This window comes from Podarcis gaigeae (assembly GCF_964106915.1).
Source record: "Podarcis gaigeae genome assembly, chromosome: 3".
NCBI lineage: Eukaryota > Metazoa > Chordata > Lepidosauria > Squamata > Lacertidae > Podarcis > Podarcis gaigeae.
This window is the reverse complement of record NC_139680.1, coordinates 71,711,137-71,729,659: the sequence shown is the minus strand read 5'-3', so window position 1 is coordinate 71,729,659 and position 18,523 is coordinate 71,711,137. Positions and strand designations below refer to the sequence as shown.

Below are 18,523 nucleotides of genomic sequence, written 5' to 3'. Positions count from 1 at the left end.
TTCTACTACAAAGGAATTTCAGAAATAGACTGGAAAGAGAAGCTGCTGAATTGCAACTTATTACCAAACTTAAAACCATGGAGAGACCTGGTCTGAACAAAGACCTTGGATTCTTATCTCATTATACATGACAAAGCCATTTTTCACCTTTTCACCCCTTGCTTTTTCCTGTAAGACCTATTGCAGTCATTAAGAGTCGTCAACAGGCTCATCACAGCTATCTGCCAATCACCCATTCCCACCACCCTTCTGAGTAATACCCCTCCCCACCTTCTCACTATATAGAAGGGTCTGGTGACTTCTGTTTCAGTGTATCTGAAGAAGTGTGCATGCACACGAAAGCTCATACCAAGAACTAACTTAGTGGGTCTTTAAGGTGCTACTGGAAGGAATTTTTTTATTTTGTTTTGACTATGGCAGACCAACATGGCTACCTATCTGTAACTGAACCAAGAGCCAGAAAAGGAGCTAAACCCATCAGAACAAAACTTGGGGCAATGCTGATGAAAGAAGCATTGCCCTCACTCTCAGGTCTGACTGGTTGCCTAGCCCTGTGATATCCTTATGTGTACTGTGTGGTTCTCTATCGATTGGAATCACTGGTACCAAGAAGAAGACCCGGCTTAATGAAAATGGCACCGAAGCAGAAGTCTATCAGGAAATGTGGTGTGTGCATGTGTGAGCGCTCAGTGAATACTGTGGCCCCGAAGCATTGCATTCACTCCCATATTGGAACAAGTGAACATTGGTGCATCCCTAACATGAATTGCAATCCCAAGAAAGAGGATCTGAAAACTGTTCTGATCAGTATTTTCGATATCCAGATAGTCCACTTCAAGAAGGGTGATACTGCAGCTCAGATCCTTGAGAATTTGGAATTGTTTTATGGATTTGCTAGTAAATGCTCTCACCATGCCTGGGTAAGAGACTTATTTAAATTGAAGCTTTTATCCAGTGGCAGGCTGGGGTAGTGGAGCAGGGCAGAGCCACCCCACATTGATTCCTACAACACCCTCCTCAGTGTATTTAATGCTTCTTCTGGTCACAAACGGGACGCGGGTGGCACTGTGGGTTAAATCACAGAGCCTAGGACTTGCCGATTAGAAGGTCGGTGGTTCAAATCCCCGTGAAGGGGTGAGCTCCTGTTGCTCGGTCCCTGCTCCTGCCAACCTAGCAGTTCAAAAGCATGTCAAAGTGCAAGTAGATAAATAGGTTCTGCTCCGGCGGGAAGGTAAACGGCGTTTCCGTGCACTGCTCTGGTTCACCAGAAGCAGCTTAGTCATGCTGGCCACATGTACGCCGGCTCCCTCAGCTGTACGCCGGCTCCCTCAGCCAGCAAAGTGAGATGAGCGCCGCAACCCCAGAGTTGGCCACGTGGTCAGGGGTCCCTTTACCTTTACCTGGTCACATACACTTGGGTAGCAAGAGCTGCATCTGAAGGTTTTTCTGACTGTTTACATTTGACATTTCTCTCTCTTCTAGGTAGGAAGGTAAAGTTGTCCCTGCTACTCCTCTGTGCATCAGTGCCTGAATTTTGACAGTTTGGTTGGGAATGTTGTGCTTTCTGTGAAGGATTTTAAGAGTCATTTTTGACATGCTCTTTCTGTTGCTTATTTTGGTTTCGACGGCTTTGCTATTGCTCTGCAATGGAAGGGAATGCAAATGTAATATTGCACACACACATACACATACACGCTTGAAGCAACTGACAAATGGTCCGATGTAAATGAATAGAAATGTAAAACTGCTATTAATAGTTTCAGGTAGGTAGGCCATGTTGGTCTGACGCAGTCAAAATAAATAAATAAAAATTTAAAAAATGGTCCAGTAGCACCTTAGGGACCAACTAATTTTGTTCTGGGTGTAAGCTTTTGTGTGCATGCACACTTCTTCAGATACTTCTTCAGTGTATCTGAAGAAGTGTGCATGCTATTATTAGTGTGCAGGAAGGATAGTCTTAACAAGAAGGGGTCTGTTTGTGGTTTAGTGGGTTGGATGTTGAATTTTGGCTTGGAAGGTTTTGAGTTAAACCTTTTCACAACCACATACATGCTGGGTGGCCCATTTCTGTGTCTTGGTTGCTCTCATGTAAAAAGGAATAGTCCATAAACAGGATGACTGGGGTGAACAGGGAGAGATTTTAAAGGATTCGCCACATTTAAAGTGCTACAGGAATGGGTATTAATAAGAACAGGCAGCATACACTCCACAGAACGTTGTACAATGAGGAGATGCCTTTTATGGATGGCAGAGCACCACTCTCCTCACTGCTATGGCTCAGGCTACATGCCATGATTTATCAGGACCACCTCTATCTCAGCCGACTCACTGCTTCTGCACACAGAGTGACTATTATTATAAACAAATGGATCTGCGTGGTAGGTGCACAAGCCAAAGACACAAATCCCTTCAATGAATAAAAAAGGAATGATCTCACTGTGTTTATGACATGGTTGTATAATTATTATGAAGGATTAAAAAAAGTAAATAGGCTCTTTGTGATATTGTCCATTGCAATCCAGTTGCCCTCCCCATTGCTGTGGTGCACACCATCCCGATCTTCTCTTTCCTCTGCATTTGTATTTATTTTCACAGCCAGTTAGGGCTCACAGTATGAGTATGAGGTCAAAAGATTCAATTGACCCGTCTCCCCTTTCGTTTCACACTCTTACTTCTGAATCTCACAGTGCAATCTTAATATTGTGTCCTCAGAAGAATGTCTCATGGAATTTAATGGGGCTTACTCTCTGGTAAGTATGCTTAGGATCCCAGCCCAAACAAATGGCAAAGGTAGAGAAGGGGGCATTTGTTTTTGCTTGCATGTGTTTCTTCCATGAGGATATTTTGTGAAGGGTCGAAAGACATACAGGGTTGAAAGATGGGCGTACTGCAAGAACCAGACCTGTTCACGAAATTTTCTCACACTGAATGAAATACCTTCACCCAAGTGATCTTGTATGGAGCCATTTTACTTGATTCAAAATGTACATTGCTGTTTTGCTCATTGAGTTTACATTGAGAACAAAGAGGGATCTTATAGATTAATTGTGGCAAGAATATGCCTTCATTTGTGCTTTATTATATCTCCTCACAAATACTTACCTTTTCTGTGCTTTCTATAGAAAATATCGTGCTCCAAATGCTATTGCTATTTTGTACACTAGAGGGCAGCACGACTTCTGTGTCTCTGCCTTTGCACTGTTCTCTCTTCTGGACTGAACACCCTTTTGCCTGCGCATCCATTCAGTGGAGTCATGGAAGAATAATATTTGGGAGGCTGGGAAAAAAATAAGAAAATGCTGTTTTGTTATGAGCGTACCCTGCACACACAGACAGAAAGGAAAACAATGTGCTACAAATGTGAGGGAATGTGTAATTAGCTTTTCAGGAGCAGTCAGTCAGTAGGCTTTCAGCTAATCCGGGTGGGATGGAGGAGCCAGGGTTGACTGGCATGTTTCTGGGCCAGTTGTCAGAAAAACACAATAGGCTTTCCCCCCTTAGCGTGTTGTTTTGTTTGGGCCGCACAGCATTGGTGAATATAACCAACTAATAAGCCCACAGAAGTTAGTAGCCTGCAAAAAAGTGTTGTATGTTGTTACATACAATTCTCAGTTAACAGAAATGTGTTGAATCCAGACCCCATTCCTGCAAAATGCCACAGAGCCACAAATGATGCACTGGGGGGCTCTACCTCTAACCCTCCCCCAGGTACCAGAATTATTTCACTCATTCAAGAATAATTATTTCAAGAGTTGCCAACTCTGGCTTCCTCCGACTCCTTTCTAGTTATGTCCCGATGTAGTTTTGGGTTGTAAAGCAAAAAGCAAAGATTTTGGTGCATAAGAAACCCACCTCCAATCTACAGTTAGACAAAACCTTTATCGTGTCAAGTGTTGCTCTTCATAGAGCAAGATGTGACACAAAAGTGGGGGTGAAGGGACTACACACACACACAGTGGCACCTCGGGTTAAGAACTTAATTCGTTCCGGAGGTCCGTTCTTAACCCGAAACTGTTCTTAACCTGAAGCACCACTTTAGCTGATGGGGCCTCCTGCTGCTGCTGCTGCACAATTTCTGTTCTTATCCTGAAGCAAGGTTCTTAACCGGAGGTACTATTTCTGGGTTAGCGGAGTCTGTAACCTGAAGCGTTCAGGTTCAGGGTGGCCCCAGTTGGGTTGAGCCAAACCAAGGCAGGCCAGCCAGTGGGTGGTCTGAAGACTTTTATTCTTCTCTCGCCATGAAAAGCCCCCTCCTTTTTCAGTGACTCAGTGATTGCCCAGAGATAATGAAGAGAGAAGGCACCCCCTCATCACTGTGCCCTTCACACACCTAGCATTCAGGAAACAGCATCCATTGTGAATCTCTTTGCGGCTGTGACTGGCTGAAGCTCCAAACACGACTTTTTCTTTCCTCTGTCCTTTTTCTTCATAGCAGCAACATAGTCACCTCCTTGACAACGCCTTTGAGAACAAATGAAGCTCATTCAGAGTGAGAGCATTTCCCTCATTCTGAATGATCTTACTTTCCCCAAGTTAGGTCAGATTGCTAAAGCTAATCAGCTGTGTGATTATGCTGCTGTTACTATCAGGATGCTGTGGTTTCAAAACAAAACAAGAATGGTGTTAGAGCAGCAGATTATCTGGAAGGAGGGCAGCACTAAAAAGATAAACTTGGGAAGCTCCCAACCTGCAAAGCGCTTCTTTTGGCAAAATTAACTTCAATTATAAGATATCAATCAAATCAAAAGTTAAGAATGGAGTGGAAGTATTTCGAAGATTATATGTCAAAATATTGTTCTAAAAATGACATGCTAATAGGCTTAGAATAAAAAATGTAAGCAATAACAAAACCAATAAAGAAAGAAGGAAAAATCAGAATGTAACAAAAATAATTTATTATAGAATGCAAGGAAAGAAGGTAGAAAGAAATATAAAGAAAGTCGAATTGCTGTGGAAGGAAGTAGAGGGTGGGTGGTGGGTTTTATAATTAAGTGTATAATTAAGTAGCTGTTGTAATTTAGATATTATATTTTATGTGAGGGAATCATTGGGAATTTTGGTTATTATGTATATATGTTAAGTTTCAATAAATATCTTTTTTTGGGGGGGGAATGGAAAAGAAGAAAAATAAAAATAATCAAAAGATAAGCTTGGGAAGCTCCTAACCTCCAAAGCGCTTCATTGTGCCAAAAAATGAACAGTATTTGACTCAGGGTAATTTCACAATATAGTCATTAGTACATAGTAGCTAGGAGAAGAAATGCACTTTTCCCAGTGACTGTATCTTGCTGATTGGGTACTGGAAAGATGTGCTGTCCTCACACAACAGAAGCACAATTTGACAGGGAAGATGACTGAACCACCCACTAAAAATTGCAATTGTGTAACAATTGTGGTTCAGCAAGATGATTATTCTCAGGACATAAAAGACAGTTACTTCCTTCAGCTGATTTACATTTACCGTCTTGTTTCTGTCCTCTCTGTTTTGAACATAATAATTTTCTTGCAGAGATTATTGCATCCACAGAGGAAATTCCAAGTCGGCCATGTACATACCACTATGTGCAAAGAACACGTTCGTGTCTCTTTGGCCATGTAAACAAATGCTGAAAAAGGCAGACACCTGCTTTAAATAAAATCCTACACAGGTTTGTATAGGAAATTCTATAGATACGTGGTGCTAGCAAAATCTGCATTTGAATAGCTAAGACATTTCAAAAGTAACTTCTATTTCGTGAGTTCAAGCCATCACAGATCTCTCCCCCACACTGGCAGAGCTGTCAAGCAGGAAAATGTTTGGAGTGCAGAGAAACTGAAATCATCTTCTTCTTCCCCCTCCCCCATAAAACTAATTCAGAATTAGTCAGAAAGCTGTTAAGTGCTAAGAGAAAGACTTGCATGGAAACATAAGCAGCACAGGCAATTTCCCCCGAATAATTCTGGAAAGGATGTGAAACAAGGAAGATGACTTTTTATGTGTCTGCATCTTTAATCCCTGTAGATCAGAATTATGAAACTGTGCCCTCCATATGTTCTTGGTCTACAGCTCCCATTGTTTCTGACCATGCTATTTGGGGCTGATGGGAATTAAGCCATTATCATATGGAGAGCCACAGGTTCCCAATTCTTGATGTAGAAATCAATTAGGAAAGGAATGCTGTAGGGCCATTTTTTTAAGCTGTAGAATTTAAGAAAAAACCCAACTGATCAGACCAAAGTCCAGTCCAGTCCAGTCCAGTGTTCTGTTCACATAGTGACTGTGACGTTAACATATGAGAGTGCTGGAGGTGAAATAGTTAAACAAGTTACCCAGTCAGAACCCATGGGGTGGAGTCAGAGGGACTATAAAACCAGCTCTGGGAGGGGTAAAGGGGGAGTTGGTTGGGAGTTGGGTGGTTGGTTGGAGTGGGAGTGAATTGGGATAGAGTCTGTGGGGAGGTTGAGTTAGTGTAGCGAAATAAGCTGAGACAGGAACAGTTAGGAGCTAGGAAGACAAGTAAATATCTGAGAGGTGGTTTAGTGAGTGAGAGCAGGTAGCGGAAGTTATAGGACTGGATAGGCACCCCATGTTTGTAATTGACCGATACCATTTATGAAACCACACGCTTGTTAAACTGCAATAAATAAACAAAAGTTTATGTTCCAGTTTAACCCTGACGGTGCTCAGTATTGTACCAGGTAGGGCCTGGGTGGTGGCAGCGAGAAATAAAGTAGTGACACAGGAATCAATAGACGGTGAAACATCCGGGGGGACCCTGTGTGATCGCCACAGTGACCAGCCAAATTAGAAGCGGGCCAGCACAAAAAGCCGTAGCTAAGTGGTACAGTGCTGGCTCAAGCCATTTTGGCATCTGAGGCAGACCCCGAAATAGAGACTTGCTCCCTGCCAGGGAAGATCTACATCAGGAACAAGGGGAAAAGAATGGCCAACATAGGGAGTTGCTGTCCTGGTGGACCTGCCATCTGTGGCAGTCGCTTCACCTTGCCTTATGGGTGGGCTGGCCCTGCTTTTAAATGGTCCCAAGTTCAGCCTCTGGTACCTCCAGGTCAGGCTTGGAAAGGTTCCTACCTCAAACCCTGAGGACCTGCTGTCAGTGTCAACAGTACTGAGCTAGGTGGACCCATGGTCTGACTTGGTATAAGGCAGCTTCTTCCTCTCTTCCTATGGCACGACCATGACCTCACTCTTCTGTTTGCCTGCTCCCAAATGATTGATATTCAGAAGTGCATTGCATCTGATACAGGAGGAAATATATAGCCATCATGACTAGTAGCGTTTGATAGCCCTATCCTCCATGAATTTGGTCTTATCACCCTTCAAAGCTGTCTGCGTTAGGGACCATCACTACATCTTGTGGCGGAATATGCCAGAGTTTAGTTACGCACTGTGGGACGAAGTATTTGCTTTTCTCTATCCTGACTCCCCCATCCTTTAGCTTAATTGGGTGAACCTGGGTCTTAGTAATACGGAAGATGATAAAATTGTATCCACTTTTTCCACACTACATGAATAATGTTATACTCATCGGCAGAAATCACCTCAGCCTTCTTTTAGATGTCTTCTGAAAATGAAATTGTTCAGATGGGCCTTTGCAATAGGAATTCCTGCTTTTTAACAACCCAGTATTTACAGTGTTGTACAATCACCTTGTTATACTTTTATGAAAGTGCAGATTATAAATACTTCAAATGATTGATTGATTGATTGATTGAATGAATGAATGCTGGCGGAAGGTGACTTTGAAGTAATTGGCTGCAAGCTATTACTTTAAGCAAGCTTGTATCTCTTGGCCTTTGTTTGGCTCCAAGGGTCAAACCACACTTTCAGGCCCTTGACAGAGAAAGTCAAAAGAGCAGACCCTTTTTCTGAAAATGTATGGCACTAAAAATAGAGACAAGGTCATATTAATGTGGCAGATAGTTTGCAGACAGAAATGTCAATCATCCTCAGATGGGGAATAATGCTTTCACTAAGGCCTCTTTTGCTGACTGGGCAATTGCTGAGGTCACACATGAGATCCCAATGAAAATGAGCTGGAAAAGGCAAAAGTGCATCCACAGTTTCATCAGGTCCACGCTACATACCCTGACACAGTGAGCCAGGAAAGCCAGAATTCATTCCAGCTACTGAAATGCCAGAGGGAAAATGTCCTGCATGAGCGGTTGGCAGCTGATAAGGCAATCATTCGTTTTATTGCAGGTCACACTCTCAAGGGCATTGCCTGCAGACCAGCAGTACCCCAGAACAAATCCTTTCGCACATGCATAGGAAAAACCCACTGAGAATTGTTTCCTGATGAGAGCAGCTTTACGTGGGGCTGAACCTGCCATTAGGTAGAATGAGGCAGCTGCCTCAGGTAAATGATAATAAACTATCAGTAATTTATTATTATTGCTTGTTAAAAAAAAATACTGTTAGAGAATAAGAGAAGTGATTGTGGTGCTTTCTGACTCAGGTACCATGATAACTTGGTTGGCCTTAAGCACTGTGGGCTTTGACTTAGGGGAGGAAGCACTCTTTGCTGCTTGCAAAATGTCTTAGGTAGGCGTTGGGTAGGAGTATCCAATGGCTGCTGGTTCAGTGAAATGGGACAGGAGACATTGGAACGGCTCCCATGTACTCTGGGAGTGAAGGGTGTTCCTCAGCATTCTCACAAGTATTCAGACCTTATGAATAAGCACAGAAGAAGAGCCTACTGGTCCTGAATCAGGCCAATGGTCCATCTAGTCAAGCATCCTGTTCCAGCAGAAGCTACCCAGATGCCTGTGGGAAGCCTGCAAGCAAGACCTGAGTGTAACAGAACTCTCCCACTTCTGATTCTCAGCCATTTGTCCCCACAGGTTTATGGCCTCTGGGAGATTTACCTCTTTGGCCTCTCCTGCCACCCAGAGGCGGAGCTAGCTGCTAGTGGGACTAGCCACCCGTGGGGGTGCGCCAGGAGCGGGGAGCATCCCAGGGGGTGCGGGGAGCATGCAGTGTCAACATAAATGAGTGTATATCAATGGATTGCTCCACACGTTGAGTTGTAGATCATCAAATGTGTAATGGCTAAAAACCATGTGTGATTCAGTCCACAGTCTTGAATACTCTACCTTTCCTTCACCTGGGATGTATTTGATATTAAACTTAGCTTCTCGGCCTTTTGGCTAAGATCAAGTGTAGATATAAAACTTCAGAATCTTGAACTGTTGTTGCTACTGCATTTGAGTATAATTTTATTTACAGCCAAACTAAAGAATACACAAGAGACATGTAATGAGTATTCCAATTTTAGTTTACTGCTGAAATGCTGCTTTGGTGACCTACAAATTTGATTGCTGTAGCAGCTGTATTAGCTTAACTCCCCCCCCCCCCCGAGGCCAGGTCTGTGATAATAATCGTGGACGAATACATTGCTTTCCTACAAACCAGGGACATTTTTGGGGGGAGGGGGTTGTCTGTTTTTCCCCACTGCAAGTTGGGGAAGAACCGTGCAATATGTGATTCTGCTCACAAAAACACCCATGGGGAAAGGGTTAAGCACCCCATGCCAGCACAGTTGCTGCAATTAAAGCCCTCCAAGCCTGTGTTCCAGTTTAAAAACAAAAAAAACAAACAAACTGGGAATCTCATCACTGGTCTCCCATGTCACGTGCCATTTCTCCCTTTGTGGTGATCTCCCATCTTAGCATAAATCTGCATGCGTATCTAAAGCTTTGTGGAGGAATCTTTGGAGTTGAAGCACCAATAGTTTGGGACCAGTGTGCTTTGATGTCAGGACAAGCATGACGCTGAACGTGCCCTTCTGCTCAGTCCAAATGCTGGGCATCGTTTCCACAGCATGTAAACGTTCCTTCAAACGATGCTGCCTCATTCCAAATATCCCATCTCACGTTACAGCTGGAATATGCATTGTAACTCTTACCCTTGCACATATCCTGCTATCCTCACCACCGCTGTAGCTAATCCACAATGACTTGGCAGGAAAACTGTTTATCCATTCTGCCGCAGGGCAAATCTCTAGGGTTGTAGCCAATGAAGGTTGTCCAGATCATGAGGAGACAGCAGAACATAATAGTTCAGTTAATATGGGGCAGTTGCCGACTTGAATTTATTTGTGACGGGGCGTATTTTTACAAGTACATAATCTTTCCCATAGTATCAGGTATGCTGCTACAGTTGTTAAGGACTGCCACTATTTGGTGTATCTTCCAAGCAACAGTGGAAAAAGTTATCCCTTCTCTCCCTGCCCACATAAATTCTATGGCTCCCAAATTCAAAGGCCATTGCAGAGCACACACATACACATAAAAGTCTCTGAATTTTGTGTGTGTGTGTGTGTGTGTGGAGATATGCTGGAACAGGGAAAAATCACAATTAAAGTATTTTTCCACTTAGGCTGTTTGCACCACACATTCAAAGCGCAGTGGGGAAACACAGAGACCCCCCAAACTGTCCCTGGTTTGTAGAAAAGCATTGTACAAGGAAAATCAAACGTTACCCTATAAAGCCCTTCCTGTCTTAACGTGGATATGGTTGTGTGGCATCTTCACTTTCTTGAGCTGACTCAAGCTTACGCTTAAGCCTCCTCATTCCTCTTCAGTGCAAGGCTGCACTGAGCTATGCATGTTTGACCCCATTAAGACAATGGGGTTAAGCATGCAGAGATGAATGTCTGAGTGCCGCAAAAGGGAACAGTGTACTGCTGGCAGCTTCCTCCGCTCGAGGCTTCTGTCAATTTAAGGAAGCCGGGGAAACCATTTTGGGCAGCTGCTCTAACTTTCACTGCCTTATCGATAACTTGAAAACCTGGAAAGTGTTGGGAATTGCGTCAATGAGGCCAGATTGAGGGCCTTATTTGATCCCACCGGACGGAGTGGGTGCTTTTGAGGACAGTGTGTTTATGGCTGCCTTATCTCACTTTCCCTTAATTCTCGCTGCTCTCATGTTTATTTTGGCTGACCCGGGCCTCAGACAGCAGCATACTTTGCTGCCACATAAGTTGCATAGCTACGCAATTAAGGAGGATGTGAAGCAAGTCAGACAAAAGGAATGTGCCACGGTGACAATGGTCTTCCTTTCCTTCCAGCTTTGCCTTGTAGAACAAACAGGCCATTCCAAATAATCAAATATAATCAAAATAAGGAGGAAAAAACCCTGGATCAACGGGGGTGGAGTTTGATTGTCACCTGCTCGCACCCAAAGACAAGTATGGGAAATTGGAAAATAATGCTTGTCCCCTTATGAAGCATCATCACCTAGTTCCTAAGTACATTCATGTTCAGAAGCTCTACTTGGTTGTAGATAAATTCTTCCGAAAGTCAAACTTACTCCAAGTTTTTCTAAAATTTACTGCCCCACCTAAACTAAAAAGAGAGCACCGTTTGGTAGAAAAGCAGAATCAAAATGTAACAAGCAAATCAATCGATCCAATAATCCTAGAACATATATAGGTGCTTTATATTTGAAGTGCTTCACATTACTTCAGCAGTGCTTACAGCAACCCTGAAAGGTAGGTCAGCAGTATTATTAGCGCAATGCAAATGGAAGCTGAAGCTGAGAAAATAGCAGCTTGCCTAAAGCTTATTCTTGCTCAAAGAGATTTTTGTGTGTGGGTTGGTTGGTTGTTTTTTGTTTTTGTTTTACATTTTCAGACAAACGGTAAAATTAAATACTTGAATTTTCACACAGTTATTCTTATCTTTTAAAGAGACCACACTCTTTTTTGTGCAGTTAAGAGATGCTAGCATGTGATCTTCACAACTATCCTGTGAGGCTGAAAGATGGCGACTGGCTCATGGGTGCCCAGTGTGCAGAAAGATTGATTAAGGGTTTAAAGCCAAACCTCCCTAGACAAAGTCCAATACCAGAGTTAGCCAGCATGGTGCCCTCTAAAGATGTTTGAACTATAACTCCCAGCATCCCTGATTGTTGCCCACACTGACTGGGGCTGCTGGGAGTCCAAAAAATCCTGGAGGGCAGTGTTGGTTACCCTGCCCTCTACAACATGACTGCTTGGCACCTGTCTTGGGAGACAGTGGAGGAGTGTGCCTTTGGGGGTGAGGTCAAGCCCACATGACTATCTACCATAAAGCTGCAGTAGATGTCTGTAGTGTAGATATACCCTGAGCTTTCAGCATTTGTGTTTATGTCTAGAAAAGCACATCTCATTAATTTCCTTTCAAATACTGATATTTACATAACTGTAAATGAAACTGCTTGCGCTTGTGTGCGTTTTTATAGCCCAACTGCACATTGTGGGAATCTTATTGTTATCCTTCATATTTTTTAGCTATTTGTGTCTCATTATTCCGTTATGCGCTTCAAAAATCATCTTTACTTTCCTTCTGATGTTCCTTTTAAAGCTAACAATACTGCAGTTTTCACGTTCTCTTCAGTTTTAAAGAACTTCATTTTTACTTGCAATTAAGTTAAGCAGCTTGTCACTCAAACACTTTGGTTGCGAAGAGTCTAAGCTTAATTTCACATGAAACCTCCCCCGAGTCAACTTTTCAATCTTTACCAGCTGGTTTTCATCTGTCTTTTGCTCAAATATTCCTTCCTTTTATTCCTCAACTTGTTGCTGGCCCTATCTGCATTAACATATGAAAATCCCAGTATGTGAAAATCTATAACCTGTAATCTGTATGTGAAAACCTGGGGGCAGCTGTTTCTAAAACTGTTCTGATATTCCATTAAGACTCCCATGATGCCACCCTTTGCACCTTTGGGAGGAAAGGCAGGGTATAAATTTAATAAATTAATAAATATAAATTAAAAGAGGACATGGATAATTATAATAAACTCTGGTTATGAATTTATTCCAAATTTGCATCCCACTTTTTCTCTGAGGAGATCGAGGTTGTGTTTTAGGCTGAAACCATGACTTCATGGAGGAGAAAGCTATCAATGCCTATGTTGTTATTTCTCTCTAATCTAGAGGTCTCCAGTCTTTTGGGGCCTATAGATATATCTGAAAATCTAAGAAACTGTTGTAGATACCACAAAATACCTATTTCAAAGAAAAACTGATGGTGTTCAGACACCCCTCCCCCAAACTTTCAAAACACTGAAATTTGTTTTACAGTAATGTGTTTCTCAGTTTGATTCTTAACTGGTTTTAACCCAGACCAAGTCCGTTATCTGAAAGACATTTATCTATGATTCAGTCCCATTGAACTCAGTGGGGCTTACTTTTAAATAGTCAAGTATAGGACTGACCTGCAAGGTACTTAATTAAGCAAAGTCATCATGACTAAACTTGTCCTAAGTAACTTCTGTGTGTCCTGAGTTCAACCAACGTAATTTGGAGGCAGCCCACTGTTTTTCAAAATGTTGTTGTTAACAGATTTGTGTTACAGATAGGTAGCCGTGTTGGTCTGCCATAGTCAAAACAAAAAAAATTCCTTCCAGTAGCACCTTAAAGACCAACTAAGTCAGTTCTTGGTATGAGCTTTTGTGTGCATGCACACTTCTGTCAAGAAAGTGCAGCATACTTTTTAAAAAACAAATACATATATTTTTAGAGGTATTTAATTTTAAAAAGTTCAGCTTGGCTCTAGCTCATCACAGAAAGTACCCCTTGCTCCCTTGTGACGGTGGGAAAAAAATGCCCCCAAAGTAGAGTTATGGCCACTTGACTTACTACACAATGACAGCCTCTTGTTCTCTACTACATATTCATGCAATGGGGAGACATGATGAGCCCCAGGTCTCTGCCACATGCACCTCTGCCATGAACATGATGTTCAGTGCACAGTCATCACATGCACATGCATTTTAAACTGTTGAAATTTTCCCTTTTCCCCCTCCCCATGAATGCCCCTTAGACTTGGTATTGACAGGTCAGTGTTCAAATCATTGTCTAGGCCTGAACAGCTTTGACCATGGCACTCTCTCTTTGCTGCAGTTCCTCCACTTTGTAAACTAGGAATAATCGTGTATATAGGAAGCTTCCTTATACCAAATCAGACCATTTGTACATCTAGCTGACTATTGTCTACACAGACTGGCAGCCGCTCACCAGGGTTTCAGATTAGGGATATTCCCAGCCCTAGCTGGAGATGCTGGGGCTTGAACCCGGGACCTTCTGAAATCAAAATAGATGCTAAGAACAACTTCCTAGGGTTGCTGGTGATGGTGGTGAGTTATGAGATGTTGTTGCCAGCCTTGAACTTCAGGATATAAATAGCAGCAGCAACAACAACAATCACAGAAAACCATTTCATTCTGGTAACCCTTAATGCCTTCTTCCATTCTTCCTAGTGATCCATCAGCACTCTGTCACCTGCTTATTCAAAAGCGCTTCTACGATGCTATTTATTGTTGTGCCTAATAAAAGTTTTTATTAGGTTCTAAGTAATTGGATACTTCAGTATAAACCACAGTCATTTTGTGTGTTGTTTTTGGCAGTTCAGGTTTAGCAACAGGTATTCCAATATCTAGAAGAGCTTGCCTGCAAAATTCATTTTCCATAATGTTTGGATGATGGACCATTCGCCTTTTGCCTTTTGAATGTTCCTAAAATAAAATAACTTCTCCAAGTTATGCAATGATCCTGTTGAGTTAAATTCCATATTTGGTCTTCCAATCCATGCTAATGGAAGCAGTATTTTTCCAGTAGCGTTGAAAGTTCAGAGCCACCAAAGTTTTCACAGCAGTTCTAGAAAGAAAAATGACAATGTAGCTGCATTAATTTTCAAAGCATTATTAACTGGATAGCTTTTTAGCAGGGCTGACTTAATAAGATTAGGATTTGTGTACCAAGCTGAGGGCTTCATTCCTTGCATCTTCCCCAATGTATGTATTTATTGTCTGATGCATATGCTCATAACAGCAAAAGCACATATACTCTGCAAGTCAGATGTTCTGCTGTGTACATTTCCTATATGGAAATTATCTCTGCATTGTGGGGAAAATGTAATCTCAAAAGCAACCCAGAGCCAAGGACCTGAACAAGCCATCCTTCCCCCATCTCAGTTCCTCACTTGCTAAATGAGAAAGCTGATACCTCCCCTTGGATGGTTGTTGTGAGGGCAAGCGAGGGAAAGAAACATTGTCACCCACTCTGAACAATACTTGGTTCATATTGATATGTGAGGACACACATGTGATACAGCAATTATATGAAGGTCAATTAGAGGAAAAAGTGTGTGTAGAGTGTGCATTTATTAATTTGCATTGGTTTGACTCCAGGGCTAGTCATGCCCAGAGTAGACCCATTGAAGTTAAAAGACATGACTTACTTAGGCCTATTCATTTTAATGGGTCTACTCTGAGGAGAATTTAGTTGGGTACAATCTATTGTTTGCAAATACATGTTTAAAAGAAAGCCTCCAAAGGCATCATCCAACATATGTGTAATATAAACTTGGTACAAGTTTAAAACCATACCATATCATAACAACAGAACTGATTAAAAAAAAACAAGAACTGACAATAAGGCAAATCTCAAAGGCTCTGAAATTACACCGCAAGCTCCTTTAGTACACTTAGAAGCATCTGATCAGGCCCTGGAGATTTGAATTCTTTTAAAGTAGCTAGGTCACTGGCAGAGGAAGAGGAGTGTGGGGGGAGCGCACCATCCCCAGCAGCACGATCCCGGTGGGGGGCCATCGCGGCTGCCCCCCGCCTGCATTGGGTGCCACGCTTCCAGGATGCACGCCAGCCATGCCCCCACCTGCTCCCCGCCCCCTGGTGCTGGAGCATGAAGCTCCGCCACTGAGCTAGGTGTTCCCTTACTACCTCTTTTTCTATCTTGGGCTGCAGCTCCCTCCTTACATCATGTATTCTGTTACTACCAGGTTGGGCATTGCTTTCCTTTTGGGTAAAGACAGAGGCAAAGTAGGTGTTGAGTAGTTCCACCTTTTCTCTGATCATCCCTAATCATCTGTCATGGATGCTTCAGCTGAGATTTGCAGGAGGTTGGACTAGATGACCCTTGGGGTCCCTTCCAACTCTAAGATTCTGCGGTTTCCCTTGCTGTACACCAGCGTTTCCCAAGCTTGGGTCTCCAGCTGTTATTGGACTTCAACTCCCATCTCCCTAGCTAGCAGGACCAGTGGTCAGAGAAGATGGGAGTTGTAGTCCAAAAACAGCTGGAGACCCAAACTTGGGAAACACTGCTCTACATTAACTTGCTCTAACCTGGTGCCCTCCAGACCACAACTCCCATTAGCTTCAGCCAGCATGCTTGTGCTGGCTGGGGTTGATGGCATTTGTAGTCCAAACCTTCTGAAGGACACCAGGTTCAGGATGGCTGTTCTGTGTGTATACCTCTGTTCATGCAGAAGGCTCCTTCCAGACCTTATGACAAACCTGTGAAGATCAGGCACATGCAATCTTGCTTCTTCAGCCTCCATATCTTCATATAGTATCTGAAGGGGGCTATTCTTTTAGGCAGTGTGTGAATCATGCAGCACTGGAAGAGTTGTTCTCATTGAAAGATGTATTAAATAGTTTGGAGACTAAGCTGCGTGACCAGATTTGTGGGGACAGAATTCATAGTTCTGATTGTACGCTGGGCTTGAGAAAGGACAGCTCTGCATTCTCTTGAAGTTAGATGCAACATTTCATAGTATCCAGTAATAGAAGGTGACGATGCAAATGTGTTGCCATGGTTTGTAAAGTAAATCTGATCAGGTAGGGTTTGTCAGGTCTCCAGAGGTTGGTCTGTGTGGGTGTTGCAAATGTCACACTGAAGACATGTCTAAAATCTTCAAGGGGAAAAAATGCTTCTTTGAATATGCAACCCACCCACCCACCCAGCTTTACATTAATTTGGAAGCTTTAATATTATTATGAAAATTAATAATTCCCAGCTGCAAGCTGTTAAATGTTCAAGCCCTATTTCTGTTTGCTCTTTGATAATTCCCGTCTCATTTTTAGGTCAGCTTTCCCTAACCCTATGGTATTGCCTAATACATTGTTTTCAAAAAAAAACCCACACATATTTTAAACATAAAAAAAGAGATTCCTTTGGAACACCAAATCGAATCCCCTTATTAAACAATCACACTTATTGGTTTTCCTATGCTACTTTGGTGCTTGCTGCAGTGAAGATGTGGTGCCATTGAAGGTACCCTGCCATGAATTAGCCCAATGGTCTATTTAGAGTCCAGGCTGAGTAGCAGTGACTCTCCAGCGACTTAGCACAGGTCTTTCACATTGATTGCCACGCAATCCTTTGAACTGGACATGCCAAGGACCAAACCTTCAACATACAAATCATACCACTTAGCTATTACCCCTCCAGCAATGTTTTCTGGACATTTTTTCCTATTTCCCCAGTGTTTTACACTAGTGGTGCAACAGTAAAACTGCAGAGCTAAGCAGAGTCCAGTATGCAGTATGCAGTCCATTTGCAGAGCTAAGCAGAGTCCAGTATGGGTTCAAACAGAATAGGGAACCTTATGCTGAGATTCCTGCATGGCAGGGGGTTGGACTACATGACCACTGGGGCCCCTTCCAACCCAACAATTCTATGATTCTGTGTTTTCTTAAAAATGCAGTAGACATGTGCCAGGGAGCTGTATTCAGCCAGTGCATGCTGACAAGTTGAAAGGGGAATGTGTGTTCCAGTTGTCCATTTTGGCAATATAGTGACTGGCAGTAATGAAGCAAACAGATTTGGTCTCCTGGTATGGAACGAGGCTTTTCTACCTGCTGCCCCCAGACAATAAATGGTCACTGTATGGCGTTTGGGGTCAGAGACAAGGCTGCTCCCATGATCCTTCTCCAAATGCTCAGTTTCAAAGCTATGGACTGACTAACAAACTAGATTCTTGAGGTGTGTGGGGGCGTCTACTTTAAATTTATGGTGTGTACACAGCCCAATACACTGACTGTGGCACAACAAATGAGCCGCCACCCCTGGCAAATGAGGGATACAGCACCTAAGGCCAGGCATATTATTTTATTTTTGGCAGAAAACCTTGTAAGTTCCACTCATCCTCCCAGGCAGGGAAAATGCAACAATAATAACATAGCTAACTATTTGCTGGCCTTTCATGACACTCGAAATCAGCTGCCAGAGGCAGCTGCCTCAGTGTGTCTAATGATGGGTCCAGCCATGCTTATGTCCCTGAGACTTTGGAACACTCCCCAACCCCATCCGTCTCAAATCTCTTGTCCATCTGTCACAGGTCAGTCATTTTTATATCATGTTGCACATAAATGCTGTGTTATATAAGAGCTGCTGCAGTAAATGTAAGCATGACTGATGCAATTCACAGAGGACCCTGCACGATATATATTTTTAAAATTACTTAACAGAAGATAAAGAGCTACTTGTAAAATGAAACTAGATGGCATGTCACTTCATTTAACATGACGCCTACAGTTAGCATTTTAGATCAGTTTGGAACAGAAAGTAGAGAGCAAACTAATTCAGCTTGTACTGCAGCCACATTATCTCGATAAATATTATTAGGAGTTTATGGGTGCCAGACCTCTCCAATCCCTGGATCCAGTAAGTGTTAGAATTTAATCAAGGCTTGGGGGTGTTACCCTGGGTGTCAGACTTCTAATCCCTGGACTCAGCAA

General features: G+C 42.8%; 1 protein-coding gene and 1 long non-coding RNA gene across 11 annotated transcripts in view; both read left to right on the top strand.

Annotated features, from left to right (window-relative positions):
- PDE10A (phosphodiesterase 10A) overlaps window positions 1–18,523 on the top strand; it is a 188,043-nt gene that overhangs the window by 47,638 nt on the left and 121,882 nt on the right. The window lies entirely within an intron of this gene.
- Window positions 458–12,740, top strand: LOC310841676. Its single transcript, XR_014562681.1, has 2 exons — window positions 458–635; window positions 1,908–12,740. It is a non-coding gene; the product is annotated as an uncharacterized lncRNA (long non-coding RNA).